Source organism: Meleagris gallopavo, chromosome 14, assembly GCF_000146605.3.
Source record: "Meleagris gallopavo isolate NT-WF06-2002-E0010 breed Aviagen turkey brand Nicholas breeding stock chromosome 14, Turkey_5.1, whole genome shotgun sequence".
Taxonomy (NCBI): domain Eukaryota; kingdom Metazoa; phylum Chordata; class Aves; order Galliformes; family Phasianidae; genus Meleagris; species Meleagris gallopavo.
In genome coordinates, this window is record NC_015024.2 from 87,158 (window position 1) to 96,747 (window position 9,590).

The following is a 9,590-nucleotide window of genomic DNA, read 5'->3' on the forward strand; positions in this document are numbered from 1 at the left end:
TAAATATATAAATGAAATGTAGTTCCTCTTATATTTATCATGGTGTAATAAAATCTAATTTCTTTTCCTTCAGTTGCAGGGAATCTGCCCTTCGTCTTCCACTTAGATAAGATTGCTGGCTCTTCATGGGAAGAAAGATGTAAGTTGGTATCTCAGTTACATTAATTTCTTCTTAGTCTAAATGTTGGTAAACTTACTGACTAGCTTCTCCAAAATATCTCTTGGCTTTCCATTCCTGACTCGTGACGTACTAAAGTGACTTTGCTGGGGAAGCAGTTGCTCTGCACTTCAAAATGGAACCCATTGGGGTTTCAAACTCAGTGTTCCAAAATGAAGGTGCCAGAAGTTAATTACTTCTTGTAGAGAAGTCTGATATGGTTTCAATTGCTGAGATATTTTAGATCTACTTTGCTCATACTTTGTTTTAACCAAGTCTCTACCAAGCTTCAAATAGTTCAGCTATTAATACAGCAAAAACACTGTTCTCAAGAACCTCATTACTGCATGACCTTTTTCCCAAAGTTCTGTTGCTGGTGTTCAGAGAATATACATATCAACTAGTTTGTTTTTCACATGAACAACAACAAGAAGAAGCTCAGAAATGTTTTATTCCTGACAGTTGCAAGTATCTGCTACAGGGCAGGTTGCAGCTGCACTTGAATTCAAGAGAGAAAAGAATCGTTCAAGCCCTGAAGATAAGTGGGAATCTGTGAGTAAAGCATTTTCTGTTCACCTGTGGAGCTGGAGCATGCTGCTGGCAGCTTGCTGCACAGCTCTCCAAACCAAGCAGTGTCTGAGGAGCAGCTCCACTGCAGGCAGTGCATTGTAACATTTTTCACAATTCAAGTTTAAATGCTCTTCCTATTTTTATAGCTTGCACTGGTCTATGCAAAAGATTCTGATTCAAATGGGAACTAAAAGATGAGTGAGTAAGAATGAAGCAGTGAGGAGGTTAACTTGGCAATCCCAAACCAAGGGAAAATGTTAAAAAATGGAACAACCTAAACTGTTGTGAGAATAAAGAAATCACCTCAAATGCCACATCTGTGCAAAGCTGTAGGATGGATACCAGATTTCTCAGACTGGGCAGTAACAGCAGGACTGAGTGAATCTGAAAAACAGGTAGCTTTGGGGAGAACAGATAAAAGACCAAAGGCCCAAACTGTTGCTGAAGTTTCCCTCATTGAGAACTATTGAAAAATAATTCAATAAATCAGGAGGCAAGGACAAAGGTAATGATGGACTCTTTTATTTTAAACCTGTCTTTAGAGCACAGAAGTGTGTGTGCAGATGGGCAGCGCTGCACACTCTGGTGTTTCCTAAACTATTTCAACAGCACCAGAACGTTTGTCTACAGAAAGCTGTGCAGCTGTGTCTGCTCACAGAGCACACATCCCTGCCCTCCAGGTCAGGGGCTGAGAGCTGAGAGCAGCCAGGCCCATAACCATTTTGTTTAACCAGGGCAAAGGCCGGGATTCAGGGGTTTGGATGTAGGGTCAGGTACACGTGGATGGCTCTGCAGGGTACAGAAGTTGCTTTGTGCCTGCATGTAGTGCAGAGATGTCCTGCGTAGCTTGGACAAAAAAAGAGAGTCAGTGGAGTTCAGAATCTGTGTTACTGGCACTTATCACAGAGCCAGCCCAGGATTAATGCTGCTCTGATACTGGGCTAATAGCAGGACCTGGAAGCACTCAAGGCCAGGCTGGATGGGGCTGTGAGCAACCTGTGCTAGAGGGAGGTGTCACTGCCTATAGCAGGGAATTGGAACTATATGATCCTAAAGGTCCCTTCCAACCCAAACCATTCTAGGATTCTGTGATCTGAAGGTCTCTGTTCTGAGCTGTTTTGTTTTCAGTCTCCCATTCTATTTCTGTTCTTCTCCCTTCATGAAGTAAACTAAATGGGACATATCTAAACCTCTAAAGGTTTCCAGGTGTTTCTTTCCTTAGTATATTTGGAGGCAATAACATTCAAAGTACGGAAGAGTTTTGGCTCTCTGGTGAGTTTAATCAAAACTAATATCAGTAGATTTGAGGGCTGCATAGGATGAGGCCAACACAGGCTGTGCACTGGAAAAGCAGGAGAGCAGCAAACCAGGGCTAAGGCTGTGTTTCCCTGGTGTGGGCATCTTCCTGGGCTCAGACACATGCACTGCATGAACAGCCAGGGATCATGCTGGGATGCTGTGACATACATCTGATTGAAAGGTGCTGCTAAAGAATGTGGACACGGAGAGGAAATAAAGCGTAAGCTGAAAGTAGAACTAAGAAATGCAGCAGAGAGCCTTTTTTCCCCATGTTACCTCTGCAGATACAGGTTATCTTCTGAGGGATAATTCTTCGCTGTGTGCTAACTAAAGGCAGAGTCTGGTAGAGAGGTAGAGAGCCTGAAGTTCTCCAGAATGTAATGAAAGCAGCAATGGCTTGGCTGGCAGTGGAACAGCTTCAGGTCTGCTCCCTGGAGGTGCTCCCAGCTCTTCTGCTGTATCCCCCTGGCAGGGGTGTTCCTGAGACTGAGGTATGGCTCTGCCTGAGGTCGTGCTGGGTTAGCTCTAGTGCACCAGGGGCTGCATGTTTCAGTTGCATTATCAAGTCTGTCAACTTTATAAAACACAAAGAATTTACAGAGAAGGGAAAGAAAGCTAAATCAAATGTGTTTCTACATGCATGGGAACTGTTGAGTCACAGCCTGAACCACTGATTGAGCACCTGGGGAAAGGACTGGATCAGCCCTGGGAGCACAGGAGAAAGCAATTCAGCTGTGAGACAGGAAGGGGTAGAACCTAGCTGCACCTCTTTTAGATCTCATTGAAGGCCTGACTGCTACTGGGGAAGGGTCTTTTTCTGGAGACAGCTCCTTGCTGAAGCTTTCCCCTGTGAACCTGGAATCTTCTGGTACAGGTGAGCAATCTTCTTCCCTTCCTTTATGGCACCTTCTATTATGCAGGTCCTTCCACCATCACACCTTTGTTGTAATGCCTTTCCCATTGTACTGATCTGTCCAACTGCTTCACTACGTACAGCAGAAAGAGCTCGTGTGTTAGGGCTCTGTGCTGTGTCAGAGCAGTGCAAAGCAAAGGGCTGCGATGCTAGTGCCTTGTGATACCCTGTGCTACCAGCTGAGGTAGATTAGGAGCCTGGCAGTGCCTAGTTCAGATGGGTTAGGGAAATAATCTCTTGGGATTCTTAGGTTTCTGCTTGTTTATTTCTTTCACAACTTTTCATACTGCCTTTGTGTTTGGGCCTGTGGGATAGGAAGAGCCTGCTAGTTCATTAAATGTTTTAATTATCGTGGTTTAAGCCAGTTAATTGCCGAGTTTGGTTAGTGCAGCCTGAAGTATACCTTATGTGCATCCCTGGGACTCCTTTTTGCTTTGACTTCGTGGTAAATTGCTCTTAAGCTTCACCATTGTTCCACTGAACCGTTAATTCTTAAACCATTACTTTCATCAGGCACAGCCTGGAGCTCAGCAACTGCATTGCCATTCAAACAGTCAAAAAACTGCATTGCTCAAATATATCTTCATACCTGTTTGCGTCTTCCATTTTTCTTTAGCAAAGGAATCTAAAGAAAGAACAAAAACACGAGAACTTTGCCCCCTCTCACCACCATTTCTTGACCTCTACCTCAGCGTTCCTCCTGCTCACAGTCCTGTTTTTATGTTACAAGCGCCCTTCTGCATGTAAAACTTCTGAGGCCAAGAGAAAGAAAGAAACGGCTGCTTTCAGAAACTCAAAAACTCTGAATTCTGAGCAGAAATGAGAAGAGGGGGTTACAAAGGCTGGTGTTAACTGCTAGAGAAAATCTTTCCAAGCAAGAGGTTAAGGCTGAAGAAAATATTGGCCAAGTCACTGAAGCTGAAATTAAGCTCTGCCCTTAAATGAGGCTGTGGGCTGGGAGATCGGCCAGTACTGCTAGCAGCAAATGGGAGGGTTTCCTCTCTTCCTTAGTGGTGCTGCTTCTCACATTTGTAGCCTTACTGCAGAAATAACAAACTTTTGTGAAGCGTTTGCATTGCATCTTGCATTTTGTTGGCCTCCCAAATAACTGCCTGTGAAAATTCAGTAGCAGTGAAGAAGTGTGACTGCCCTCAAGTCCAGCAACTTCTTTCGTGTACAAATGTATTTCTAATTTTGAAATGTGTATGCATCTCCAGAATATCTATTTGCAAGATACAGGCTGCGCCAGTAGCATCTGGGGTACCTTAGCCTAGGCAGCACTTGATTATAGCTGCCTGTGTAATAAAAAAGAAAATCAAATTAAGGCCTAAATTAAGTAATTGAATTTCAGTGGCAAAAATGTCTCAAGGAAACAAATTTCAGTTACACCTGTGTGGTTGCAGATGATGGATTTCCACTTTAACTGCACGCGTTCACAGGCAAGCTTGTGCGCTCAACCGGTGAGAGAAGAGAATCAATACCAGCCCCGAGCAGCAGCTCAGATTTCAGATATTCACAGCTTGTAAAGTCAAACTTTTGAAGTTTAATTGACCAGGAATAATTTGAGGACACAGCGATCTGCATGTGCTTCATAGGCAGAGTGCAGCCGGGTTATTCAGTGGAAATTATTTATCCCACTTTAGAAATTGCAGAGCGCTTGCAATGAGCTTGTGCGTTTGCTCAATTCTTTAATTTACTCACTATCCACCTGGAAAGGAACAGCAATTAGGGACCTGTTGTCACGTTATTTCTTTCCACCATTACTCTTCCAAGTAGCCTTTAAAATGCCTGATGTGGATATCAATAAGCACACACATCTTGCTATGGCCACGCAGTGCTTTAGCCGTAAAGGAGAAGATTAACAAGGGATCCATGATCTCTTTTGCCTTTGTGACTTTCAAGTACAGAGCAGAATTAACTGGTGATTCTTGTCTCTGCTTCTCTACGTAAGCCAGTGACCTAAACACCCGTTTTTCTTGCTCAACTGCCAGGGGATATTTGCTGTAGTTTTGCCATTAGAGCCTTTGGCGGGGCCGAGAGTTTGGCTCATCCAATTTCATGTCATTTTTGTAACCTATTGCAAAGCTTTGTTCCTCTGTGAGATTGTTTAATGCTAAGAGTCTCTGAAAATGACAGGTAGGAATCGGAATCAGATGGGGAAAACACTTCTGGGCAAGGGAAGCAATGTTCAAATGTGTTGTTTTAGCCGTTCTTTTGCATCCTCAAAGAGTGTGGAGAGGAGTTGAAGAAGGCAAAAGTAATGTGAAAAGAATGTAGAAGATGTGTGGTGATATTTCAGTTTTGTTTACGAACCTGAACCTTAGTCTCAATCTAAAATCTGCATAAAGTTTATGAAAACTACTGCTGGAGGAAATAAAGTCTTTTGGAGGTGTCTGTGGTGGTGTAGAGAACCCACACGAAATACTTTAGCCTCATCTAATCTATCCTCTGTGCCCAGATGTACCACTTTCCTAAGCCCACGTCAGCTGGATGTCCTTCACTAGCTGCTGTGCCAGGCTGCCTCTGGCTGGGTTTGCAAAACCAGCTGGGCTGGAGAGGCTGTCCAGTCACAGAGCTGTCATGTTTGCAAAGTTGGTGCTCTAAAATAGATGTCATTACTCTTAAGCTGCAGGTATCAGTCTCACCAGGTGCATGATCTCTCAAAAGGCAACTGTGAATGAGCTAGTGAGGTCAGTGGGCAAAAAAGCATGGGAAGGAACCATCTTGCCAGGCCTTCAGCTCATGCCCAGGTATAGCTATAGTAAATACATAGGTATGCACCAACTAGGGAACTGCTGCTGAGTCCAGTGAGACTTACTTTTTGGAAAATGGTCACAATCAGACTGCAAGATTCAGATTTACATCAGTGGTAGATCTTGCCTTTTTTAAAATAATGAAATGTAAGTGCATGGGCAGGTCCACAGAATAACCTGTTTACTTCTGAGTTCTAATATGTAGGATTTAAGTAGGGTTGTAGGCTGAAGTAAGTTTGCGCCCATTAAAAATGTGAGCTTGAGGATCCCTAATTAGAAAAGTCAGTAATGATGCATTGGTTCTCCTGTCAAGGACCTGGCCCTCCTGCCACAGCATTCAACTCTTACTTCCAAGTGATAAATGTTAAATAACTCGTAGTACTCAAAATCTTAGTTGTTTCATTTAGGCAATATATTTGGGGGCTTTTTTTTTTTTTTTTTTTTGCTTTCATCCAACTTGTTTGAAGTATTATCAATGTTTGTTCCCTGCTGAAATTCCTACCCAGTTTTTACAACAGAGTTCCTTGCTCTAAACCATTCTGGGAAGCTAACATCTCCATTTTCAGGTCTGCGTCGCATCCTAAGGGAAAACATCTTTTGGCCAAACTCTGACCTGATTTATGCTATTTTAATGCAGCACAGCCCTCTCAAAAACCTGTGCACTTGATGTGTCTCGGCAGAAGCTTGACAGAAGCCTGCATAGCAGTAGTTCAGCAAAAGCTAGTGATCTGTGCAGAGCTTGTCTGAGGGAAATAGGATGTGTTTTTTGAATATTTTAAGGCAGAGTCTCCTGTCTTTCAGTTCTTTTTGCTGTACACTGAAGGAAAATCCTTCACAAGCTTCTGGACATCTTCAAAAGATATCGAGTGGTGGTTGCCTATTTTTACCTGCAGCCTTAAGTGAGATGACTCTGACTTAAGAGGATGACTGGCTGAAAAACCATCAGAAATTAAACCTCAGCAGGCATCAAGAGTACAGCCAGTGTGAAACAAGGTAAATTGAGTCAGATTTGTCTTTTTTTATACAATTCTCCTGGGAACACTTCTTCCATCTGTTCCTTGGTTTTGCATCTGGGGTGAACATGGCTGACATCAGCCTTGCATCCCATCCTGCACCTGAGCAGAGAAGAAGAGCTACTGCAGCCTGCTGTCAGTCCAGCACCATCTAGATCTCAGGGGCCACAACCAGACTGTAATTACACAGGCACTCTTCTCTTTGCCCTCACTGCCATGAAATGCTGAGTGATGTGTGCTCAGTGGTGGCAGTGGCACTCGTACATGCGTTTCATTGTATTCCAGTACCTTAGTTTCCATGGCTACCATAGAAATTGCAGGTTTGCTATACAAATTGGTAGGAGAGATTCAGAACACCAGCCCATATGCTGCAGCCTCCTGAAACTCGTTCTCCTCCCCTGGGCACAGACTGCTTCCCTCTGTCGGGCTGCAGTGTTGGTCTCCATTGGGTACATCTGCTCTTTGGCTCTGCTGGGCTGCTTTTGGAGAACTCAGCACACACACACAGATTGCCCCTTGTCAAGATTTTGACCTGGGAGATGATCTGCATCTGGATGTACAGCCCAAGTGCCTGGGGGAATGTTTTGTCCCTAACGGTTCTATTCTGCTACTCTCTGGGTGTAAAGTAAATGAGTGAGCGTATATTTTAGCATGTGATCAGGGAGATTTATGCAGAAAGGCTACAGGGAGAACATAAGGGCAGCCAGGATAGGTAAAACAAAGCCCACCCAGCCTAGTACCTGTTGTGAATGGAGGCTGACAGCAGGATCCCCAGGGAAGGTTACAGGAACACAGAAGTAGCAGAAATGCTCTTGCTGTGTCAAAGTATCTAAAGCTCTGCTTTTCTGAACCAAAGATGGTATTTATTTATTTGCTTAGTGTTTTTTTTCCTAGTACTCTGTGTAGTTTTCTTGAGCTCCTTTCAAATTTAGCCTCTGCAAGAGCCTAGAAACAGGTGCCACAGCTTAACTCTGCACTGGGTGAAGAAATCCTTCCTCTTGCTTGCTTTGACTTTGCTGATTTACCTGATCATTTACCCTCTCCCAAACACACACAGTTACTTAGCCCTCTACTACCTCACCCCTTTAAGTCATGCCTTTCTCAGTGTGGGCAGTCCTACTTCATGTAGTCATTCATCAACCAGAAGCCATTTTTGTAACTTGGATTATTTGCCTATCTTCTTGTTGTTCCAGTTCTAATAAATGCTTTCTGGACAGGATAAGGACCAGAACACTCATGGTTGTCCAAGTACAAGCATACGGATGTCTCTCTTAAATCCCAGTGTCTGGATTGCTCCTGAATACTAAGCTGGTGCTACTTGTGAGAATCCAGGCCCTCTTTCTTCAGAGGTAGTTAGCAAGGCGAAGTGCCTCTCTCTGCTTTGAGGAGTCTCCCAGACTACTTCTTTGTTCCAGCCTAACCACTGGCATGTCTTGTTTGATGGTGTCAAGATTGCAGCTGTTCTTGAACTGCTAGGAACTCAGTCATGAGATTAGACAGACCATTTGACTCCTAGGGCAGAAGTCTTAATTCACTGTTTGATGTGCCTTTCCCTGAAGTGACTTGTATTTGTGATCTTTCTTGTCCTTCACCAACTATCTGGAGAGCCATGGGTTTCTTCTTCTGCAGTGGAAATGAGTTAACTGCCTGTCCAGGTCCATTTCAAATCAGTAGTTCTGCACAGTGGACTACTTTGGTGTTCCTGCTATCATCACACAATACTTTGCTTGGACCATTCATCTGTACGTTGTCTGCTTTCGTGGAGATTTGATGCCTTTTTACTACATTCCCATTCAGAAGCTACAGTCACAGATTGGCATGTCTTCAGGAAGTGGTTTTCTGCACTTGAGTAGAACAAAGTGTTCATGTGATGGTCCAAGGAGAGAGCTCCAGGAAGCTTGGAGGTGAGCAGTCACAAAGCCTGCATACATGCTGTGCCTCAAGAAGTGGTGGGGTAGGATGCAGCTATAGGATACCAACCCAGAAGTGATGGGAGATCCTCAGACTAGAAGAGTCACCCTCTACCCTGCTTTAACCCAGCACGACTTTTAGGCAGTCTGTTGACCATCATTTATCTGAAGTGGAAGATTCACTGAAGTAGGCAGTTCTGATGCTCTTTCAAAATTGTCCTGGTTGAGCTAGTCATAAAATACTGCACATAGGACAAGCCTACTGTAATTACCACTGTTACAGCTTGTGATAGTGAGGAAGTGTGGTCACAGAACACAAACACCGTACCCTGAAATCACCGTGTCCTTTGCTGTACCTGCATGATGCCTGGTGCATTCAGTAAACCAAGAAGCATGAGAAGCATGTTTATCTGGTGATAATCGAATCAAAAGAGTGTGTTGTTATATTTGAGTATGTTATTGCAGTTATTAAATAGCCTTCCCAAGGTTTATAACAAAGCTATTTTCAAAAGCATTTTGCATCATACCATCATGAAGAAGAGTTCATCAGGAATTTTAAAAGGTCTCTTAGCAATGCACCACTCTAGTTAAGCATTGTAATTTTGTAAATGAACTCAAAATTATGAATAAAACATGAAATAGATTAAGCAAGATGAATGGAGTGTTGAGAGAAGATCCAAAATCTGTTTGGCTAATGCTTGTAGCATTAATTCTCTAGAACTGCATTCTTCACACACTACTAACTGAAAATGCTTCACCCATTCAAACACGTACACTAATGTGGAAAAGTTTCCTCTATGTTTTTCCCAACTTTGAGTGGAGGGGAGTGGCTGTAAAGAACGATGTCTTGTAAGATGCATAAGTCTAACATCCAAGCAAATTTAACTCTGCCCTCTGAAGTCACAGCAAGTGTGTAAAATGTTGATGCTGAGTTAGAATCAATCTGTTCTAGTGATGTGGGAGTTTTAATGTTTT

General features: G+C 43.3%; 1 long non-coding RNA gene across 1 annotated transcript; it reads left to right on the forward strand.

The window, feature by feature from the left end:
- The first annotated feature begins 2,585 nt into the window (after positions 1 to 2,585).
- On the forward strand, positions 2,586 to 7,983 carry LOC116217160. Its single transcript, XR_004161274.1, has 3 exons — positions 2,586 to 2,900; positions 6,586 to 6,685; positions 7,899 to 7,983. It is a non-coding gene; the product is annotated as an uncharacterized LOC116217160 (long non-coding RNA).
- Positions 7,984 to 9,590: the final 1,607 nt, after the last annotated feature.